We start from the raw sequence: 20,926 nt of genomic DNA on the forward strand, positions 1-20,926 counted from the left end.
TTAAATGTTTATGTCCAAGAAAGATTGTTATTAACATTTTTTATTTTTTTATCTTACTAATTCTTAATACCTTGCTTATTAAATGGTTAATTTAGATTTGTGTTGTATAATGCTTGGTACATCAAATGCTTGATAGGAACTTGATTTGTTGTTAACATAAACTAGCAACATGAATGCTTGATGATATTTATAAGTATGGTGTTACTTAGATAAGATGATTAATATGATCATGTTAGTAATTTATAATGAGCTATAATGAGAAATCATCCGATTGGAACCTCCTTTGTGTGTGGTTTCTAGTTGAGTAATAAAAAGAGAGTTTATATTATATTTATTTGAAATACCATTAGTGAATCCTATGACCTTGACATATGTTTTGTTATTGTTTAATCCTTACATCAATATCACATCCCAAAACTTTCTTCAACTCTTTTTCTTTATTTGTAATTTATATAATTCACCTCCCTGTGGTTCGACCCCGATCTTGCCGGGTTATTTTACTTTGACACTCCTGCACTTGGGATAAGACATCAACTCTTTCATCGTGTCACCAGACATTATTCAACTTTTACCTTCCTTTCATGGCTTAGATTTAGAAAATCCATACTTGCATTTAAGGGAATTTGAGGAGGTCTGTAACACCTATAATGACTCAAATTGTAGCATGAACACCATCAGATTAAAGTTTTTTCCTTTTTCATTAAAAGATAAAGCTAAAACATGGCTACAAAATTTGAGACCAGGATCCATTCGTGCTTAGGATGAAATGCAACAACAATTTTTAAAGAAGTTTTTCTCATCTCACAGAACAAACTCTTTTAAAAGACAAATCACCACTTTCACTCAAAAACCAGGAGAAACATTTTACCAATGTTGAGATAGGTATCGAGACTTACTTAATACTTGCCCTCATCATGGTTTTGAAACATGGAGATTGGTTTCATATTTTTATGAAGGGTTAACACCTAGAGATAGGCAAATGGTTGAATTCATGTTCAATGGAACTTTTGAAGATAAAGACCCTGATGAAGCAATAAAGTACTTAGATTTGTTAGCTGAAAATGCTCAAAATTAGGACACCGCGGGTACTTATGAGGCACAGAGTAAAACTTAACCTCATACATCTAGTGGAGGTATGTACAACCTTAAGGAAGATCATAACCTCCAAGCCAAGTTTGCATCTTTAGCTAGAAAAGTGAAGGCACTAGAATTAAAAAAGAGTGGTCAATTAAAATCTGTTGAAAACATTGTGTGTCAAATATGTGAAACAAATGAACACTCAACTAGTAATTGTCCAACCTTGCCTTCTTTTACGGAATGTCTCCATGAATAAGCTCATGCTTTAAACAGTTTCCAAAGGGCCAACCATAACCTATACTCGCATACATACAACTCTGGTTGGAGAAATCATCCAAATTTTAGTTGGAAGAATGATAATAACAATGTACAAACTTCACAACCACTGTTTCACGCACACCATAATTTTCAAAATTCTCATGGATATGCACCACCTTATGCTCTGATTAGTACTTAAAAGTGCATTCTCATTAAGGATTTATGTCATCATATTGCACCTAAAGTATCATTAAATTCCCTAACAAAAGCATGTTTTATATTAGCAAGTCTAAAAATATAATATACCTTTAATTCATGGTAAATGTTCATCCTAAATGCAGGTCTATCACATAAATAAAAGGATTGATTGATGAGTTTAAGGATTGAAATTGAAATGATAAAAAGAAGGCCAAACTTAGCAAAGTGTTGCTGGTGCATTCCAAACTCGAACACCGTTCAGTAATTTGATCATATCTGGAGCTGTAGATATCAGATTTAGGTCCATTTTATATCGATGGAAAGGTAAGACATAGACCTACAACTTTCATATGAAGTCAAAGACTCAGTTCTGCCGTTTTCAAGCCCAAATCTTAGCAACAACGAAGACGTCGGAAGCTATCCTGCAGCTCAAGCACTATTCGGTTTTTGGCTCATATCTTGAGTTCTAGAAGTCCAAATGAGCTCTGTTTTTTTTTTATGGAAAGCTGAGACAATTGCCCACAGCTTCCATAATTCAGTTGGCTATAATTCTGATGTGAGCAATGACTTTTTGGCCAGCCAACAATATCAAAAATTAGCCCACAATATCAAAAAACCAGCAGCCATTAATGTCAAAAACCAGCCACCAAATCAATGGATGCCCACCAATTCTTCAATCAATCAATAGTTCTGAAACTTAGCCTATAAAAGAAGGCATGGTCCATGTATTTAGTCATATTAATTTTCAGATCAAAGTTATCTTCTTGCTTTCTCTCTACAACTTTGTAATGTTCAAGTTTTCTTTTATGCTATAGTAATCTCTTGTTTATGCTCTTTCATTTCCTTTCCTATACTTAGTTAGCTTATATTATGTTTATGTTCTTATATTGTTTATTTGTGTTTTTCTCCTTCTTAATGTTTAGCTAAGTTAATTATGTCAAGGTGAAAAGGTTTCTCTAATGGTGTTAGAATAGGTATAATATAAACTCAACATGAGCTTTAAATGTTTATATCCAAGAAAGATTGTTATTAACATGTTTTATCTTTTTATCTTACTAATTCTTAATACCTTGCTTATTAAATGGTTAATTTAGATTTGTGTTGTATAATATTTGGTACATCAAATGCTTGATCCTTCATAGTTTTCGGCCGACATCGTTATTATGATAAGAACTTGATTTGTTGTTAACATAAACTAGCAACATGAATGCTTGATGATATTTATAAGTATGGTATTACTTAGATAAGATAATTAATATGATCATGTTAGTAATTTATAATGAGCTAATAACGAGAAATCATCTGATTAGAACTTCCTTTGTGTGTGGTTTCTAGTTGAGTAATAAAAAGAGTTTATATTATATTTATTTGAAATACCATTAGTGAATCCTATAACCTTGACATATGTTTTGTTATTATTTAATCCTTACATCAATATCACATCCCAAAACTTTCTTCAACTCTTTTTCTGTTATTATTCTCTTCAACTCTTTTTCTTTATTTGTAATTTATATAATTCACCTCCCTGTGGTTCGACCCCGGTCTTGCCGGGTTATTTTACTTTGACACTCCTGCACTTGGGATAAGACATCAACTCTTTCATCGTGTCATGCTCCACCTTCTAGAAGAAATCTTGAGGAAACATTGCATGCATTCATTGAAAAACAAGAGACAATCAATACTCAACTTGCTCAAAACATGACAGATTTTAAAGATACTCTTGCAAAATTGACATCTGCTCTCAGTTTCCAAGAGAAAGTTAAGTTTCCATCTCAACCACAACAAAATCCCAAGGGGCAATATAATGCAAATGCAAGTAGTTCTGGAAGCCAACACATGGATCAAGTCAAATCAGTCACTACTCTTCGTAGTGGTAACGTTATTGAAAAATCCACTCTTGAACCTTGTGAGAAAGATGATGAGTCAATCTCTCCGTAGGGTAAGGAAGGGGTTGAATCTGAAATTTACAAAGAAAAGACTTATTCCCAATCAGCGCTTCCATTTCCTCATGTCATGACCAAACAAAAAAAAGTCAATCACAACTCTGAAATTTTTGAAACTTTCAAACAGGTAAGGATCAATATACCTTTGCTAGATGCTATTAAACAGGTTCCTTCCAATGCTAAATTTTTGAAAAATCTATGCACTGTAAAGAGAAAACTGAATGTGAAAAAGAAACTCTTTTTAGCCAAACAAGTAAATACCATTCTTCAGAACAATAATGCTTTGAAATATAAAGATCCTGGTTGTCCTACAATTTCTTGCTTTATTGGGAACATAAAATTGAAAGAGTCTTACTTGATCTTGGAGTCAGTGTGAATTTACTTCCATATTCAGTTTTTCAAAGTCTCAATCTAGGTGAGTTAAAGCCAACTTCTGTAACTATTTTACTTGCCGATAGATCTGTAAAAGTGCCTAGAGGAATAATTGAAGATGTGTTAGTACAAGTCAATAAATTCATTTATCCTATAGATTTTATTATTTTGGACACACAACCTGTTGAAGTATGTAATTCATTTCCTGTTATTTTAGGACATCCGTTTCTTGCAACTTCTAATGCATTGATTAATTGTAGGAATGGACTGATGAAGTTATCATTTGGAAACATGACATTAGAGATGAATATTTTCAATATTCGCAAGTAACCTGGAGATGATAATGATTTACAAGAAGTAGATTATATCGACGAAATAGTTTATGATCAATTTAAATCTACTTTAAGTAAAAATGAGTTAGATGAATCTGAAGATTTGCAAATGATTTATTCTGAGAAAGAAATCATCGATGAAAAACGCACCGAAAATGTTGATGCGGATCTTTTGTCAAAAGTGACAAAAAATTTGGCATCTGACATCACACCAATCGATGATTACTTTCCTAACAAATCCTTACTTTCTTTTAGTCCAATGCCTTGATATGATAAAAATATCAATTTTCTTGCTTTAGGAGATTTGCCAGCTGATTGGAGCACCCAAGACAAAGAAAAGTTTTTAAACGAAGTGAAGAACTTTTATTGGGATGACCCTAACTTATTCAAATATTGTCCTGATCAAATATTTCAAAGATGCATTCCCGACAATGAGGTAAGTAGTGTCATTAAACTTTGTCATTATGAAGCATGTGGAAGTTATTTCTCGTCAAAAAAGACAACTGCAAACATCTTTCAAAATGGATTTTATTGGCCCACCATGTTCAAGGACACGCATGTATTTTGCAAAACTTGTGAAAATTGTCATAAAGTTGATACTGGTCAAAAAGTTTTGTTTTATAATTCTCAACTCTATTCATTCCCTAGAGAGCTAAGATCAAAATGGAGCAATCCTTATGGGGCCTGTGATATTGAGAATTCAATGAATGATAATATTTTTAAGGAAAATAGACATCGTTTGAAAGCTTACTTTGATAATTTTCCTAGTGAAAATGAATCCACTAGTTTGAATGATACTATAGATAAAGGTTGATTATTTTTCCTCAGATTATTTTTGTGTTTCTTTTTAAGTGATTTTTGCTAGTTTCTCTCACCCAAGTCAAATGACGGACAACGGTACTCCGTGACTTAAGTCGGTTCTTTCAGTTTCCCATAATAACTGATATCTGTGTATATATTTATACAATTCCTTGAATCTCTCTTCCAATTCTCATTTGAAAATGGACACTAATCTTGAAAAATTAAAAAAGTATTTTCCCGCTCTACCTCAGAATGCGATTACAAAACCTTACCGTGCTAGATTTGCAAGATTGAGATTGTTAATGAATTATGGAATTCCTGAAGATATTCACTAGTTGATTGAAGCAAAGGTCCGACTATCAGGTGAGTCCTCGAATTCCTTCATTTCACACATGCCTGGAATAGGTAAAAACACTTTTGCAAATAAACGTCGTGCAAAACGACTGAAAGTCTATCATCGCTGTGCCAGATGAACTTGTAATGCACAATGTCGTTCTTTAAGAATGGTATCTATGAACCGTGAAGATAAAATATAATTCATTAAGGATGGTCTGAGTAAGGAGTCTTTAGATAATCTTCTATTAACTCTTGAGACGCATCCTAGTGGAGATGTGCATCTTGCAATTCATGATTTATGGCCACTATTTCATAAAGAACATGCTCAACTTAGTCTTGAGAATCTGACTAAAAAAGACCTTGTTTGCTAGTTTTTAAGAAAACTGGATAGGTAGCCTATCCCCGACCCATAGAGGGCGTTTAAGCCGTTCTTGGACGTAAAACCAAAGGAAGATGTGAGCCACAATCATAACTACCTGTACATACACATGCTTTTTCAAAAATAAATAAATAAATAAATAGAGAGAGAGAGAGTGTGTGTGAGACTCTAGCTAGCCTACACATAGGTGGTATGATTGCCCTTTTAATTTCTCATGTATAAAATCCTCTCTTCCTTCTCTTCATTTCCACTCAACCCATACATTCATCAAATATAGAAGTATGTAGAAATGGCAAGTTCTTCAGGTCATCATATAAGAAATATTTGTGTTTTCGGTGGATCTAGTCCTGGGAAAGAAAAGGAGTTTTTAGAATCAGCAAATCATCTTAGTTAGGTGCTAGCTGAGAGAAAGATTCATTTAGTATATGGGGGAGGCAGTCTAGGGTTAATAGGAGGTGTGTCAATAGCTGTATTTTTAGGAGGTAGTCAAGTTTTGAGGGTCGTCCCCAAAGTTTTAGCACAAGGGGACATCATTGGAAAAACAATTTGAGAGGAACTTCAGGTCTCCACAATGTGTGCTCGAATGAATGCAATGTTTAACCATGCTAATGCCTTCATTGCTTTACTAAGTGGTCTAGGCACATTGGAAAAGATCTTTCATATTTCATCTTGGGCCCAACTGCACATTCACCATAAACCCATAGGTTTGTTAAATGTTAATGGTTATTATGATAAGTTGTTGTCTTTTCTTGATCATGCTGTGAAACAGGAATTTCTAACATTTTCTGCACGACAAATCATAATCCCTGCAGCTACTGCTGAACAATTGATTGACCAACTACAATCTTTCATTCCTGTAATTGATCCCTTCATGAGTCTCATAAATTGGTCATTTAAGGAAAGTCGTAAAAACCTTAAATTAGATTTGAGTCTTCATTTGTGAATCTTTGTGTCTTTTGGTTTTATTATTGTGTTTTGTAGTTTCTTATATTTGTTTCAGTGTGTTTCAGGTTTGTTAGTGTTCGTTATTTCAGGTGATATCTTCTATACTTTATCTGTCTACCTTATAACATTGAGGACAATGTCTCATTTTGGTTGGGGGGAGAGGGTAGTAGCTAAAAAAAAAAACTAACTGTGTTTTCTATTTCATAAAGCATGGGCAAAATTATTATTACTATGATGGCAAAGTAAAGGAGATCTTTTTATGACTCTTGAGAAGCTGTCCTCCTGCCCGAGCACTGTTCAGTATTTTGGCCATATCTAGAGTTCTAGAAGTCCAAATGAGCTGAATTTTTTACACAAGAAAGCTGAGATAATTGCCTACAACTTTCATGTTTTCGAGTGGCTCCAAGTTTAACGTTATCAATGATGTTTTGGGCAGACAAGAGAAGATAAGGATTATCACCAAGTCAAGAGTTAGCTACCCACTCATCAATTAGTCATCAAATTAATAGTTCCCAATTTTGGCCTATAAAAGGAGGCATTTGCCATGCATTTAGGCATCTTGGTGTCCAGCATTTTCCATGCATTTAGGCATCTTGGTTTCCAGATCAAGATCATGCTCTTCCTTTCTCTCTTTGTATTTTTTGTAATGTTTATGCTTTGCTTTCATTAATATCAAGTTTATGCCTTTCATTTCCTTTCATTTACTTAGCTAACTTTTATCTTATTTATGTTCTTATTTTGTTTATTTATTTTTCTTTCTTTTATTATGTCTAGCTAAGTTTATTATGTCAAGGTGAAAAGGTTACACTAATGGTGTAAGAATAAGTATAGTGTAAACTCAAAATGGACTTTAATGTTTGATACTAACATGTTTTGTATTTGTTATCTTGTTCACTCTTTAATACTTTGCTTGTTAAATGACTAATCTTGATTTATGTTGTATAACACTTGGTACAACAAATGCTTGGCACTTTCATAGCCGACACCTGTATGGTATAACCGACACCTGAGCTATGAAAGGAACTTGATTTGTTGTTCACATAAGTTATAATCATGAATGCTTGACGAGATTTACAAGTATTAGCATTAATCGAATAAGATAACTAATGTAATCATGTTAACAATCTATAATCTGATTGGAACCTCCTTTGTGTGTGGTTTCCAATTGACTAATAAGAGTTTATACTATACTTGTTTGACATACCATTAGTGGATCCTCTAACCTTGACATTTATCGTTATCCTTGTTAAATCTTTACGTTAATATTCCTTCTCAAAGTTCTCATCTTCTTCTTCTTCTTCTTCTTCTTCTTCTTCTTCTTCTTTTTCTTTATTATTATTATTATTATTATTATTATTATTATTATTATTATTATTATTATTGCTGTTATTTCTATTATTATTGTTGTTGTTGTTATTGTTGTTATTGTTGTATTATTGTTATTTATAATTTGTACAATTAACCTCCATGTGGTTCGACCCCGGTCTTGCCGGGTTATTTATTACTTCGACACTCCTGCACTTGGGAGAAGACATCAATCTTTTTGTCGTGTCAAGTTTTTGGCGTCGTTGCCAGGGAGGTAAGTTCTTGTATAAATTATAGTAGTTATTTTATTTTCTCTTTTCACTTTTCTTATATATAACTTTGTTTCTTTTCTCTTGTTTCTTCTTCTTTTGTTTTCTTCTTCCTTTTATTCTATTCTTACACGTGCATGAGAGTGTGGTCACGTACATCAAGTGGTAGACTTTGTACGGTATCCTCATCATTTTCAGAAAATATGGCCAAAGAAGATAATCAATCACTTCATAATAAGAATAATGAGAATAACCGTGATAGAACACTTAGAGACCACATAAATCCCACAAGAACAAGTGCACCATCATGCATAGTTTTTCCTCCCGATGCATCTCATTTTAATTTTAAACCAGGTATTATTCAACTTTTACCTTCTTTTCATGGCTTAGAATTAGAAAATTCATACTTGCATTTAAGGGAATTTGAGGAGGTCTGCAACACATATAATAATTTAAATTGTAGCATGAACACCATCAAATTAAAGCTTTTTCCTTTTTCATTAAAAGATAAAGCTAAAACATGGCTACAAAATTTGAGACCAGGATCCATTCGTGCTTGAGATGAAATGCAACAACAGTTTTTAAAGAAGTTTTTCCCATCTCATAGAACAAACTCTTTCAAAAGACAAATCACCACTTTCACTCAAAAACCAGGAGAAACATTTTACCAACGATGGGATAGGTATCGAGACTTGCTTAGTACTTGCCCTCATCATGGTTTTGAAACATGGAGATTGGTTTCACATTTTTATGAAGGGTTAACACCTAGAGATAGGCAAATGGTTGAATTGATGTGCAATGGAACTTTTGAAGATAAAGACCCTGATGAAGCAATGGAATACTTAGACTTGTTAGCTGAAAATGCTCAAAATTGGAACACTGTGGGTACTTATGAGGCACCGAGTAAAACTCAACCTCATACATCTAGTGGAGATATATACAACCTTAGGGAAGATCATGACCTTCAAGCCAAGTTTGCATCTTTAGCTAGGAAAGTCGAGGCACTAGAATTGAAAAAGAATGGTCAATTGAAATCTGTTGAAAACATTGTGTGTCAAATTTGTGAAACAAATGAACACTCAACCAACGATTGTCTAACCTTGCCTTCTTTTAAGGAATCTCTCCATGAACAAGCCCATGCTTTAAATAGTTTCCAAAGGGCTAATCACAACCCATACTCATAAACATACAACCCTGGTTGGAGAAATCACCCAAATTTCAGTTAGAAGAGTGAGAACAACAATGCACAAACTTTAGAACCACCATTTCAAGCACACCATAATTTCCAAAAGTTTCATGGATATGCACCTCCTTATGCTCCACCTCCTAGAAGAAATCTTGAAGAAACATTGCATGCATTCATTGAAAAGCAAGAGACAATCAATACTCAACTTGCTCAAAACATAACAGATTTTAAAGATAATCTTGCAAAATTAACATCTGCTCTCAGTTTTCAAGAGAAAGGTAAGTTTCCATCTCAACCACAACAAAATCCCAAAGGGCAATACAATGCAAATGCAAGTAGTTCCGGAAGCCAACACATGGATCAAGTCAAATCAGTCACTACTCTATGCAGTGGTAAGGTTATTGAAAAACCCTCTCTTGAACCTTATGAGAAAGATGATGAGTCAATGTCTGAGGGTAAAGAAGGGGTTGAATCTAAAAATTGCAAAGAAACGACTGATTCACCACCAGCACTTCCATTTCCTCATGTCATGACCAAACAAAGGAAAGTCAATCACAACTCTGAAATTTTTGAAATTTTCAAACAAATAAGGATCAATATACCTTTGCTGGATGCTATTAAACAGGTTCCTTCCTATGCTAAATTTTTGAAAGATCTATGCACTGTGAAGAGGAAATTGAATGTGAAAAAGAAAGTCTTTCTAGCCGAACAAGTAAGTGCCATTCTTTAGAACAATAATGCTTTGAAATATGAAGACCCTGGTTGTCCTATAATTTCTTGCTTTATTAGAGAACATAAAATTGAGAAAGCCTTACTTGATCTTGGAGCTAGTGCGAATTTACTTCCATATTCAGTTTTTCAGAGTCTCAATCTAGGTGAGTTAAAACCAACTTCTATATCTCTTTTACTTGCCGATAGATCTGTAAAAGTGCCTAAAGGAATAATTGAAGATGTGTTAGTACAAGTCGATAAATTCATTTATCCTGTGGATTGTATTGTCTTGGACACACAACCTGTTGAAGCATGTAATTCATTTCCTGTTATTTTAAGACGTCCGTTTCTTGCAACCTCTAACACATTGATTAATTGTAGGAATGGACTGATGAAGCTATCATTTGGAAACATGACATTGGAGATGAATATTTTCAACATTTGCAAGCAACCTGGAGATGATAATGATTTACAAGAAGTAGATCATATTGACGAATTAATTTATGATCAACTTGAATCTACTTTAAGTAAAAATGAGTTAGATGAATCTGAAGATTTACAAATGAATTATTCTAAAGAAGAAATCACGGATGAAACAAGCACCGAAAATGTTGATGCGAATCTTTTATCAACAGTGACAACATATTCAACATCTGACATCACACCAATCGATGATTACTTTCCTAACGAATCCTTACTTTCTCTTAGTCCAATGCCTTGGTATGATAAAAATATCAATTTTCTTGCTTTAGGAGATTTGCCATCTGATTAGAGTACCCAAGACAAAGAAAATTTTTTAAACGAAGTAAAGAATTTTTATTGAGATGACCCTAACTTATTCAAATATTGTCCTGATCAAATATTTCAAAGATTCATTCCCGACAATGAGGTAAATAGTGTCATTAAACTTTGTCATTCTGAAGCATGTGGAAGTTATTTCTCTTCAAAAAAGACAGCTGCAAACATCTTTCAAAATGGATTTTATGGGGCCACCATGTTCAAGGACACACATGCATTCTACAAAACTTGTGAAAATTGTCAAAAAGTTGAAACTGGTCAAAAAGTTTTGTTTTATAATTCTCAACTCTATTCATTCCCTAAAGAGCTAAGATCAAGATGGAACAATCCTTATGGGGCCTGTGATATTGAGAATTCAATGAATGATAATGTTTTTAAGGAAAATGGACATCGTTTGAAAGCTTACTTTGATAATTTTCCTAGTGAAAATAAATCAATTGGTTTAAATGATCTTGTAGATAAAGGTTGATTATTTTGTTTTTCTTACATTGTTTTTATGTTTCTTTTTGAGTGATTTTTGCTAGTTTCTCTCACCCCGGTCAAATGGCGGACAACGGTACTCCGTGACTCAAGTCGGTTCTTTCAGTTTCCCACAATAACTAATATCTGTGTACATATTTGTGCAATTCTTTAAATCTCTCTTCTAATTCTCATTTGAAAATGGACACTAATCTTGAAAAATTGAAAAAGTATTTTCCCGCTCTGCCTCAGAATGCGATTACAAAACTTTACTGTGCTAGGTGTGCAAGATTGAGATTGTTAATAAATCATGGAATTCCTGAAGATATTCGCTAGTTGATTGAAGAAAAGATTCGATTATCAGGTGAGTCCTCTAACTCCTTCATTTCACACATGCCTGGAACAGGTAAAAGTACTTTTACAAACAAACGTCGTGCAAAACGACTGAAAGTCTATCATCGATGTGCTAGATGGACTTGTAATGCACAATGTCGTTCTTTAGGAATGGTATCTATAAACCGTGAAGATAAAATACAATTCATTAAGGATGGCCTGAGTAAGGAGTCTTTAGATAATCTTCTATTAACTCTTGAGACGCATCCTAGTGGAGATGTGCATCATGCAATTCATGATTTATGGCCACTATTTCATAAAGAACATGATCGACTTAGTCTTGGGAATCTGACTAAAAAAGACCCTGTTTGCTAGTTTTTAAGAAAATTGGATGGGAAGCCTATCCCCGACCCATAGAGGGCGTTTAAGCCGTTCTTGGACGTAAAACCAAGGGAAGATGTGAGCCACAATCACAACTACCTGTACATACACATGCTTTTTCAAAAGTAAATAAATAAATAAATAAAAAGAGAGAGAGAGTGTGTGAGACTCCAGCTGGCCTACATATAGGTGTTATGATTGCCTTTCTAATTTCTCATCTATAAAACCCTCTCTTCCTTCCTTTCATTTCTACTCAACCCATACATTCAATAAATACAGAAGTGTGTAGAAATGGCAGGTTCCTCAAGTCATCATATAAGAAATATTTGTGTTTTCGGTGGATCTAGTCCTGGGAAAGAAAAGGAGTTTTTAGAATCAGCAAATCATCTTGGTCAAGTACTAGCCGAGAGAAAGATTCATTTAGTGTATGGGGGAGGCAGTCTAGGGTTAATGGGAGGTGTGTTAATAGCTGCATTTTTAGGAGGTAGCCAAGTTTTGGAGGTCGTCCCCGAAGCTTTAGCAGAAGGGGACATCATTGGAAAAACAATTGGAGAGGAACTTCAGGTCTCCACAATGTCGGCTTGAATGAATGCGATGTTTAACCATGTTGATGCCTTCATTGCTTTACCAAGTGGTTTTATTATTGTGTTTTGTTATTTCTTATTTTTGTTTTAGTGTGTTTCAAGTTTGTCGGTGTTCGTTATTTCAGGTGATATCTTCTATACTCTATCTTTCTACCTTAAAATATTAAGGACAATGTCTCGTTTTGGTTGGGGGGAGAGGGTAGTAGTTGATAAAAAAAAATTTATTTTTCATTTCATAAAGCATGTGCATAATTGTTGTTACTAGGATGACAGAGTAAAGGAGGTCTTTTGTTAAAGTGACTGTTGAGACGCATCTTAGTAACCATTCTTAACAAGGTCTATTATAATACTTCCTGAAATATTCAGATTTACAAACTCTCGCATTGTTATCACTTAATTCTGCTCACATACTTATTTAACATGTATTCTTAAACCTTAATTTACACACACACACTTTAACATATGATTGTGGGTTGCATATTGGATTATTACATTATTTATGTTCTTTTGTTAAAGGTAACAACTAAGGGAAAGGGATTGTATATAATTAAGAAAAACAAAACATGAAAAAAAAAGAAAAAAAAAGAAAAAATGATGATAATAAAAATGTAGATAAGTTTGGTTTCGTAGCCTCCCTAACCTAAGCAATTAAGCCCGAAGGGGTGTTTTAACACCTAATACCCTAAAGTCAACTGACTTGGGAGCTATTAGCCCAACGCTTGTTACATGGGTTGAGGAGAAAAGCTTAAGGGAATCAAACATTGCACTATCTACATATCAGTATCTGCGACCCGAGTTACTAAGCTCGTAGGGGTGTCTTAACACCTAATGCCCTAAGACCAACTGGTCTGGGAGTCATTAGCTGAAAGCTCGTTACATGGGTTAAAGATGCATGATGTTTTTAAAGTATATGTATATAGAGTTAAAAAAAAAAAAAGAAAAAAAAAAGACAAAAATAGTAATCCCAACCCAAGGAAGTTAACCTTAAACATTAGAACAAAAATTTTGTTTTCTTCCAAGAAAAGCCCCATAATTATGTGTTGATACATTGAGCACAAAAGAAAGGTTTATTAATATCTTGTTAAGAGGTATTGAGCAGATATATAAATTTAATGAGAGTTTGTTTATCTGGATAGACTAATGGAAGTTAAATGATGAATACCTTGCTTTGTGAAATTTGCAAATTTGTTTTCTATTTTAACGCTTTGATTACTAGGGACTAGTAATAAGCTGGTTGGGGGGTGTGATTAGTACTTAAAAGTGCATTTTTATCATGGTTTTATATCATCATTTTGCACTTGAAGTATCAATAACTCCTTAACTAAAATATGTTTTATAATAATGTATCTAATAATATAAGATACCTATAATTTATGGTAAATGTCTATTTTTAATGCAGGCCTATCACATAAATGAAAGGATTGATTGATGACTTGAAGAACTTAAATTGCAAGGATAAAGAGATGGCCAAACTTAGAAAAGAGATGTCGGTGCAATCCAAACCGGAACACTGTTCGGTAATTGGGTCATATCTGGAGCTACAGATCTCAGATTTAGGTCCAATTTATATGGATGGAAAGGTAAGACATAGGCCTACAACTTTCATATGGAGCCCAAGATCTAAAAAGGCCATTATCAAGTCCAAATTGTAGCAACAACAAAGAAGCCCGAATCTGTCTTCCAGCCCGAGCACTATTCGGTATTTTGGCCATATCTGGAGTTCTAGAAGTCCAAATGAGCTGAAATTTTTACACAAGAAAGCTGAGACAATTGCCTACAACTTTCATGTTTACAACTGGCTCCAATTTTGACGTTATCAATGACGTTTTGGGCAGACAAGAGAAGATAAGGATTGTCACCAAGTCAAAAGTTGGTCACCCACTTATCAATTAGTCATCAAATCAATAGTTCCCATTTTTGGCCTATAAAAGGAGGCATTTGCCATGCATTTAGGCATCTTGATTTCCAGATCAAGATCATGCTCTTCCTTTCTCTCTTTGTATTTTTTATGCTTTGTTTTCATTAATATTAAGTTTATGCCTTTCATTTCCTTTCCTTTACTTAGTTAACTTTTATGTTCTTATTTTGTTTATCTATTTTGCTTTCTTTCATTATGTCTAGCTAAGTTAATTATGTCAAGGTGAAAAGGTTACACTAATGGTGTAAGAATAAGTATAATGTAAACTTAATATGGACTTTAATGTTTGATACTAACATGTTTTATATTTGCTATCTTGTTCACTCTTTAATACTTTGCTTGTTAAATGACTAATCTTGATTTATGTTGTATAACACTTGGTACAACAAATGCTTGGCACTTTCATAGCCCATAATGTATGGTATAACCGACACCTGAGCTATGAAAGGAACTTGATTTGTTGTTAACATAAGTTATAATCATGAATGCTTGACGAGATTTACAAGTATTAGCATTAATTGAATAAGATGACTAATGTAATCATGTTAACAATATATAATCTGATTGGAACCTCCTTTGTGTGTGGTTTCCAATTCAATAATAAGAGTTTATACTATACTTGTTTGATATACCATTAGTGGAACCTCTAACCTTGACATTTGTTATTATCATTGTTTAATCGTTACATTAATATTCCATCTCAAAGTTCTCATCATCTTCTTCTTCTTCTCTTTCTTTATTATTATTATTATTACTACTACTACTACTACTACTACTACTACTACTACTACTACTACTACTACTACTACTACTACTACTACTACTACTACTACTACTACTACTACTACTACTACTACTACTACTACTACTACTACTACTACTACTACTACTACTACTACTACTACTACTACTACTACTACTACTACTACTACTATAAATAAGTATATGAGCAGAATTAAGTGGTAACAATACGAGAGTTTGTAAACCTGAATATTTTAGGAAGTATTATAATAGACCTTGTTAAGAATGGTTACTAAGATGCGTCTCAAGAGTCACTTTAACAAAAGAGCTCTTTTACTCTGCCATCCTAGTAACAACAATTATGCATATGCTTTATGAAATAGAAAATAATTTTTTTTATCAACTATTACCCTCTCCCCCAACCAAAACGAGACATTGTCCTCAATGTTCTAAGGTAGAAAGATAGAGTATAGAAGATATCACCTGAAATAACGAACACTAACAAACCTAAAACACACTTAAACAAATATAACAAACAACAAAACACAAATATTATGCTATTAATAAAACCAAAAGACACAAGTTTTTACTAACGAAAATTCAAATCACAGTTATGATTGTGGCTCACATCTTCCCTTGGTTTTACGTCCAAGAACGGTTTAAACACCCTCTATGGGTTAGGGATAGGCTTCCCATCTAGTTTTCTCTAAAACCGGCAAACAAGGTCTTTTTTTGTCAGATTCCCAAGACTATGTCGAGCATGTTCCTTATGGAATATTAGCCATACATCATGAATTGCACGATGCTTATCTCGACTATGATGAGACTTAAGAGTCAATAGAAGATTATCTAAAGACTCTCTGTGTTTTGAAATAAATCCCACCTTTTGACAATTTTCACAGGTTTTGCGGGATGCATGTGATTCCTTGAATATGGTGGGCCAGTAAAATCCGCTTTGTAAGATTTCTACAGTCCTCTTTTTTTATGTGAAATGATCCCCACATGCCTTTGAGTGATAAAATTTAATGACATTACTTACCTCATTATCTGGAATGCATCTTTGAAATATTTAATTAGGACAATAATTGAATAAGTAAGGGTCATCCCAATAAAAATTTTGCATGTTGCTCAAAAATTTTCTTTTGTCTTTAGTACTCCAGTGAGCTAGCAAAAATCCTGAAGCAAGAAAATTGATATTTTTAGCAAACCAAGGCATTGAACTAAGAGAAAGTAGAGATTTATCAGGAAAGTAATCATCAATTGGTGTGATGTCGGGTGTCGAATTTGTTGTCACTTTCGATAAAAGATCCGCATCAACATTTTCAGTGCCTTTTTCATCCTCGATTTCTTCCTGATTGGTCATAGCATGAGGAAATGGAAGTGCTGATAGGGAATCAGTCTTTTCCTTGCAATATTCAGATTCAACCCCTTCCTTACCCTTATAGATTGACTCATCATCTTTCTCATAAGGTTCAAGAGTGGGTTTTTTAATAACCTTACCACTGCAAAGAGTGATGACTGATTTTGACTTGATCCATGTGTTGACTTCCAGAACTACTTGCATTTGCATTGCATTGCCCCTTGGGATTTTGCTGTGGTTGAAATGGAAACTTACCTTTCTCTTGAAAAGTGAGAGCAGATGTGAATTTTGCAAGAGTATCTTTAAAATTTGTTATGCTTTGAGCAAGTTGAGTGTTGATTGTCTCTTGCTTTTCAATAAATGCATACAAAGTTTCCTCAAAATTTCTTGTAGGAGGTGGAGCATAAGGAGGTGCATATCCATGATAATTTTGGAAATTATGGTGTGCTTGAAACTGTGGTGGTGAAGTTTGCGCATTATCACTCTTCCAACTGAAATTTGGGTGATTTCTCCAACCAGGATTGTATGTTTGTGAATATGGGTTGTGATTGGATCTTTCAAAACTGTTTAAAGCATGGGCTTGTTCATGGAGACATTCCTTAAAAGAAGGCAAGGTTGGACAGTTATTGGTTGAGTATTCATTTGTTTCATATATTTGACACACAATGTTTTCAACAGATTTTAATTGACCACTCTTTTTCAATTCTAGTGCCTCGACTTTTCTAGCTAAAGATGCAAACTTGGCTTGAAGGTCATGATCTTCCCTAAGGTTGTATATATCTCCACTAGATGTATGAGGTTGAGTTTTACTCGGTGCCTCATAAGTACCCACAGTGTTCTAATTTTGAGCATTTTCAGCTAACAAGTCTAAGTACTCCATTGCTTCATCAGGGTCTTTATCTTCAAAAGTTCCATTGCACATCAATTCAACCATTTGCCTATCTCTAGGTGTTAACCCTTCATAAAAATGTGAAACCAATCTCCATGTTTCAAAACCATGATAAGGGTAAGTACTAAGCAAGTCTCGATACCTATCCCATCGTTGGTAAAATGTTTCTCCTGGTTTTTGAGTGAAAGTGGTGATTTGTCTTTTGAAAGAGTTTTTTCTATGAGATGGGAAAAACTTCTTTAAAAACTGTTGTTGCATTTCATCTCAAGCACGAATGGATCCTGGTCTCAAATTTTGTAGCCATGTTTTAGCTTTATCTTTTAATGAAAAAGGAAAAAGCTTTAATCTGATGGTGTTCATGCTACAATTTAAATTATTATATGTGTTAAAGACCTCCTCAAATTCCTTTAAATGCAAGTATGGATTTTCCAATTCTAAGCCATGAAAAGAAGGTAAAAGTTGAATAATGTCTCGCTTAAAATTAAAATGAGATGCATCAGGAGGAAAACTTATGCATGATGATGCACTTGTTCTTGTGGGATTCATGTGGTCTTTAAGTGTTCTAGCATGGTTATTCTCATTATTCTCATTATGAAGTAATTGATTATCTTCTTCGGCCATATTTTCTGAAAATGATGAGGATACCCTACAAAGTCTACCACTTGATGTACGTGACCACACTCTCATGCATGTGTAGGAATAGAATAAAAGGAAAAGGAAAACAAAAGAAGAAAAAAAAAGAGAAAAGAAACAAAGTTATATACAAGAAAAGTGAAAAGAGAAAATAAAATAAATATTATAATTTATACAAAACTTACCTCCCCGGCAACGGCGCCAAAACTTGACACAACTAAAAGATTGATGTCTTCTCCCAAATGCAGGAGTGTCGAAGTAATAAATAACCCGACAAGACCGGGGTCGAACCACAGGGAGGTTAATTGTACAAATTATAAATACAATAATACAACAATAATAATAATAACAACAACAACAACAATAATAACAACAACAACAACAATAATAATAGTAATAACAATAACAATAATAATAATAGTAGTAATCCTAATAATAATAGTAATAATAATAATAACAATAAAAAAAAAAGGAGAAGAAGAAGAAGATGATGAGAACTTTGAGATGGAATATTAATGTAACAATTAAACAATGATAATAACAAATGTCAAGGTTAGAGGTTCCATTAATGGTATGTCAAACAAGTATAGTATAAACTCTTATTTTTCAATCGGAAACCACTCATAAAGGAGGTTCCAATTAGATTATAGATTGTTAACATGATTACATTAGTCATCTTATTCGATTAATGCTAGTACTTGTAAATCTCGTCAAGCATTCATGATTATAACTTATCTTAACAACAAATCAAGTTCCTTTCATAGCTCAGGTGTCGGTTATACCATACAGTATGAACTATGAAAGTGCCAAGCATTTGTTGTACCAAGTGTTATACAACATAAATCAAGATTAGGCATTTAACAAGCAAAGTATTAAAGAGTGAACAAGATAACAAATATAAAACATGTTAGTATCAAACATTAAAGTCCATATTAAGTTTACATTATACTTATTCTTACACCATTAGTGTAACCTTTTCACCTTGACATAACTAACTTAGCTAGACATAATGAAAGAAAGCAAAATAGATAAACAAAATAAGAACATAAAAGTTAACTAAGTAAAGGAAAGGAAATGAAAGGCATAAACTTAATATTAATGAAAGCAAAGCATAAACATTACAAAAAATACAAAGAGAGAAAGGAAGAGCATGATCTTGATCTGGAAACCAAGATGCCTAAATGCATGGCAAATGCCTCCTTTTATAGGCCAAAATTGGGAACTATTGATTTGATGACTAATTGATAAAAGCAAAGCATAAACATTACAAAAAATATAAAAAGAGAAAGCAAGAGCATGATCTTGATCTGAAAACCATGATGCCTAAATGCATGGCAAATTCCTCCTTTTATAGGCCAAAATTGGGAACTATTGATTTGATGACTAATTGATGAGTGGGTAGCCAACTCTTGACTTGGTGACAATTCTTATCTTCTCTTGTCTGCCCAAAATGTCATTGATAACGTCAAAATTGGAGCCACTCAAAAACATGAAAGTTGTAGGCAATTGTCTCAGCTCTCTTGTGTAAAACATTCCGCTCATTTGGACTTCTAGAACTCCAGATATGACCAAAATACTGAACAGTGCTCGGGCTGGAGGACAGCTTCGGGCTTCTTTATTGTTACAATAATTTGGACTTGAAAATGACCTTTTTAGATCTTGGGCTCCATATGAAAGTTATAGGTCTATGTCTTACCTTTCTATCCATATAAATTAAACCTAAATATGAGATCTATAGCTCCAGATATGACCCAATTACCAAACAGTATTTCGGTTGGGATTGCACCGACATCTCTTATCTAATTTTGGTCATCTCTTTTCCCTTGCAATTTAAGTTCTTAAAGTTATCAATCAATCCTTTCATTTATGTGATAGGCCTGTATTTAAAATAAATATTTACCATAAATTAAAGGTATCTTATATTATTAGATATATTATTATAAAACATGCTTTAGTTAAGGAGTTATTAATACTTTAAGTGCAAAATGATAATATAAAACCTTGATAAAAAAATGCACTTTTAAGTACTAATCATCTAGCTAAGTTTATTATGTCAAGGTGAAAAGGTTACACTAATGGTGTAAGAATAAGTATAGTGTAAACTTAATATGGACTTTAATGTTTGATACTAACATGTTTTGTATTTGTTATCTTGTTCACTCTTTAATACTTTGCTTATTAAATGACTAATCTTGATTTATATTGTATAACACTTGGTACAACAAATGCTTGGCACTTTCATAGCCCATACTGTATGGTATAACCGACACGTGAGCTATCAAAGGAACTTGATTTGTTGTTAACATAAGTTATAATCATGAATGCTTGACGAGATTTACAAGTATTAGCATTAATCGAATAAGATGACTAATGTAATCATGTTAGCAATCTATAATCTGATTGGAACATCCTTTGTGTGTGGTTTCCAATTGACTAATAAGAGTTTATACTATACTTGTTTGACATACCATTAGTGGATCCTCTAACCTTGACATTTATCGTTATCATTGTTAAATCTTTACGTTAATATTTCATCTCGAAGTTCTCATCTTCTTCTTCTCCTTCTTTTTCTTTATTATTATTATTATTATTATTACTACTACTACTACTACTACTACTATTGTTGTTGTTGTTGTTGTTGTTGTTGTTGTTTTATTTATAATTTGTACAATTAACCTCCCTGTGGTTCGACCCCGGTCATTGTTGTTGTTGTTGTTG

The sequence above is a fragment of the Populus euphratica genome, unplaced genomic scaffold (assembly GCF_000495115.2).
Source record: "Populus euphratica unplaced genomic scaffold, PopEup_1.0 scaffold35.1, whole genome shotgun sequence".
Taxonomy (NCBI): domain Eukaryota; kingdom Viridiplantae; phylum Streptophyta; class Magnoliopsida; order Malpighiales; family Salicaceae; genus Populus; species Populus euphratica.